Raw genomic sequence first — 4771 nt, 5'->3', positions numbered from 1 at the left:
TCGGAAATCCGCCTGCCTCCGCCTCCCAAGTGCTAGGATTAAAGGCGTGCACCACCACCGCCCGGCTTTGACCTGGTTCTTGACAGCTGCTGGCTCTACAGTGAGGATGAGGTGGGGAGACAGCAGAGGTGTTTCCATGGTCCATCCTTTGCTCTCCACTTGACATCTTCCACAGTCATTAGTGAGGTGAAGCCACACCCATCTTAGCAGAGACAACTGGTGACCAGGGGGGAAGATTTTCTCAATAGGTTGTAACTCTGCTACTTTGAAAAGCCAGAGCCATGGGCTGGAGAGATGGCGCAGCCATTGAGAGCACTGACTGATCCTCCAGAGGGCCAGAGTTCAATTCCCAGCAACCACACGGTGGCTCTCAACCACCTGTGCACACATACACACACACACACATATACATACTCACACACACCACACACATGCATACACATACACACACACCACATACTCAGATACTCACAAAGACACTACACATACATACTCACACACACACAGATACCACACACACACATACACACATTCACACATACATACTCATACACACCACACACATACAAAGATACCACACACACACAATACACACACACACCACACATTCACACATACATACTCTCATGTACACACATACATACTCATATACACCACACACTCACACACACACATACACACACATACATACTCACACATATACATACTCACACACACACCCCACACGCTCACACACACATACACACACATTCACACATTCATACTCACACACACCACACACACACAAACACCACACACACATACACACACATACATACCACACGTTCACACATACATACACACACACCACACACACACCACACACACACACACAAACACCACACATACATACCACACATTCACACATACATACTCACACACACACCACACACACACCACACACACACACCACACACACACACAAACACCACACACACATACACACACATACATACTACACGTTCACACATACATACTCATACACACACATACATACTTACACACTCCACATGCCCTCTTCTGGTGTGTCTGAAGACAGCTACAGCGTACTAATAAAATAAATAAATCTTAAAAAAAAAAAGCCAGAGCCAAATCTGTTTTGAGGTGTGAGTGAAACTGGGTCCTATGAATGCAAGTAAATATGCACTTAGCCCTCTCTCCTTGGTGTGTGTGGTGTGTGTATGTATGTGTGAACATGTGGTATGTGTGGTGTCTTTGTGAATATCTGAGTGTGTAGTATGTGTATGTGTGGTGTCTTTGTGAATATCTGAGTGTGTGGTGTGTGTGAATATGTGTGGTGTCTTTGTGAGTGTCTGAGTGTGTGGTGTATGTGTGTGGTATGTGTGAGTATGTATGTATGTGTGTGTGGTGTCTTTGTGTGTGGGTGTGTGGTGTGTGTGAGTATGTATGTGCGGTGTCTTTGTGAGTGTCTGAGTGTGGTATATGTGTGTATTGTGTGTGCGTGTGGTATGTGTGAGTATGTATATGTGTGTGTGGTGTGTATGAATATGTATCTGTGAATGTGTGGTATGTATGTGTGTGTGTTGTCTTTGTGTGTGTGCATATGTGTGGTGTGTGTGAATATGTATGTGTGTGTGTATGTGTGTGGTATGTGTGAGTATGTATATGGTGTGTGTATGGTGTGTGTGAATATGTATCTGTGAATGTGTGGTATGTATGTGTATGTATGTGGTGTGTGGTGTCTTTGTATGTGTGTGTGAGTGTGTGGTATGTGTATGTGTGTGTGTCTTTGTGTGTGGTGTGTGTGAGTATGCATGTGTGTATGTGTAAGTGTGTGGTATGTGTGTGTGCATGTGGTATGTGGTGTCTTTGTGTGTGTGCATGTGTGTGGTGTGTGTATGTATGTGTGTGGGTGGTGTGAGTGTGTGGTATGTGTGTGTGCATGTGTATGTGTATGTGGTGTGTATGAGTATGTATGTGTGTGTGATGTCTTTGTATGTGTGTGTGAGTATATGTGTATGTGTGTGTATGAGTGTGTGGTATGTGTGTATGGTGTCTTTGTGTGTGTGTGTGTGTGTAGGCCAGAGGACAAATTCAGGTGTCATTCAGGTTACTTGAGAGTCATTATTTTTGTTGTCACTATTTAGAGTTTCACTCTGTAGTCTAGACTATTCTGGAACTCACTGCATAGGCCTTGAGCTCAGAGAGATCAGTTCTGGGTTAAGGGTGTATACTATCACACTCTGTTTTTAAAAAAGTTTCTCATTTGGCTAGTTCGGCTGGCCAGCAAGCCTCAAGGATTTGCCTGCCCCCACCTCCCCAGGACTGGGATTGTGCCATGCATCATTCTGCCTTGCTTTTTAATTTATTTTGTTGGTGTGTTTTCATTGTCTGTACACCCATAGCCAGTGAAGACCAAAAATAAAAAGGAAAGGCCCTGACTGCTCCTAAGTATGGCGGAGGAGAAAGTTTATTGTAGGTAAAGGGAGCTTGTAGGCAGAGACAGGGACATCTGGGAGAGCTCAGAGTAGATGTGACCCTGAGTCTCGTGGGGAGAGGAGAAGGGGGAGGGAGAGGGAAGAGAAGGGAACCAGGCGCAGCAGGCAAAAGGGCAGGCAACCGAAATGGTTGGATTATATAGGCAAGAGCAGTCCAGCTGCGGGGAGTGGGGTGGTAGCTAGAAGGCAGACATGCCAGCCATACCTTGTAACAGGTAGGGACTAAGGGATGCTGGGAAACCTGGCAGCCTGGTCAGCTTTAATATGTTACATAGGTACCTCAGTCGCTTGTCCCAGGGTTGAAACTTAACACACATCACGTTACATAGGTACCTCAGTCGCTTGTCCCAGGGTTGAAATTTAACACACATCACTGGTGTTGAGGTCAAAAGGACAATTTTTGAGAATGGGTTCCCTTTTTCTTCTCCCTAGTGGTTCTCTGGGATCCAGCATGGGTTGTCTGTCTGGTGGCAGGCACCTTTACCCTCTGAGCCAACTCACCAGCCTCCTCTCCACCACATATATTGAAACAAAGTCACAGGCTAAACCTGGACCTTATCGCCTGCCTCGTCTGGGATCCAGGCCTTCTGCACTCTGGGACTGCATGCAGGCTGCATACCTACCTGGCTGCTATGTGGGCTCTACAGAATCTCATCTCCAGTTCTCCAGGACCCATGCTTTACCCACTGAGACTTCTCCACAGCTCTACACTTGGGTTTTTGGTTTTGGTTTGTTTTGTTTTGTTGTTGTTTTTGTTTTCCAAGACAGGGTTTCTCTGTGTAGCCCTGCCAGTCCCGAAACTCACACTGTAGAACTCAGAGATCCTCCTGCCTCTGCCTCCCGAGTGCTGGGATTAAAGGTGTGAGACCCCACCATCACCCCCCTTCATCCTTGGATTTTTAAAGATGTAGCTTCTAGGGATCTAAGTTCGACCTTCATGTTTTTACCACAATTCCATTACCACCTGAGTTAGCGCTTAAGCTCCAAGCCTGTTTTGAGAAAGAATCTCACTAAACTACGGGTTAAGTCTTGAACTGCCTTCTGAGGAGGGCGAGAAGGTCCTGCAAAAGACTGTAAGAGTGGAGACAAACTGTCAGCAGGACTCAAGGTCACAAAGGGTGAAACTTTGACAAGTCTGAAAAATCTCACTTGAGAGAGAGACCACAGGGTCTGGTTTTATGTTGTGTGTTGTGATGGTTAATCTTGGTTGTCAATTTGACTGGATCAGGCTTTTTTGTTGTTGTTTTTTATTTTAAGTGTGTGTGTGTGTGTGTGTGTGTGTGTGTGTGTGTGTGTGTACATGCAGTGCCCATCAAGTCCAAAAGACATTTGATTCCCTGGACCTGGAGTTACACAGGTGGTTGTGAGTAGCCCAATTCCAGTACTGGGAACCAAACCCAGGTCCTCTGCATGAACAGTAAGTGCTCTTAAATGTTGAGCCATCCCTCCAGCCCCAGTTTTTGTTTTTGTTTTTGAGATAGGGTCTCACTAAATCATCCTGGCTGACCTGGAATTCCCTGTAGACCAGACTATCCCTAAACTCAGAGATCTGACTGCCTTTGTCTCTGGAATGCTGGAATTAAAGGTATGTACCACCATGGTGGTCCTTGACTGCAAGTGGAGTCAACTAAGAGATAAAAGGCTGGACACACTGTGAGAAAGCACATTTCTAACGTGGACGCTCTTTCTTGTGGCTGCCCAGATGAAAGGAGGTCTGACAGAAAAGATTTTGGGTTTTGCCTTCTTATCTTCATGTGTCTTGCTAGTTAAGTTCCTTATACTGTTGCTGCTGCTTCTGCTGTCACCACTGCCACAAGTGCTGTGGGGCCAGGGAACCATGCGATGGAGTGGTGGAGTGAATGGGGAGTCAGCCCAGAGCAAGAGTGTTCAAGGTATGCCTAAACCCCAGAAATCTCAGCAGGAGCAGGATTGCCTCTCCTGAACCCTGTGCCCCCACCTTTGCTCTGGTAGCCAGGTTAAACTGCTTATAAGGTCTCCTTATAAGTCATGTCTAGCAGCAACTGTGCGTCCTTATGAAGATGAGGCATCCCTATCACCCTGGCCATGGCCAATGATGTACTCTCACCCCCAAAACCCCTACATACCCCTCAAAAGGTCAAGTAGGCACCATTCTCCCAATTAAATGAACTGTCTACTGAGGCTGTCACTCAAGAGTCTATTCTTGTCAAGCTCACCACTGCCTCCAGTGCCACCACTGCCTCCACTGCCACCACTGCCTCCATTGCCACACCACTGCCTCCACTGCCACCACT

The sequence above is a fragment of the Mastomys coucha genome, unplaced genomic scaffold (genome assembly GCF_008632895.1).
Source record: "Mastomys coucha isolate ucsf_1 unplaced genomic scaffold, UCSF_Mcou_1 pScaffold23, whole genome shotgun sequence".
Lineage (NCBI taxonomy): Eukaryota > Metazoa > Chordata > Mammalia > Rodentia > Muridae > Mastomys > Mastomys coucha.
Note: the sequence above shows the minus strand (reverse complement) of the source record.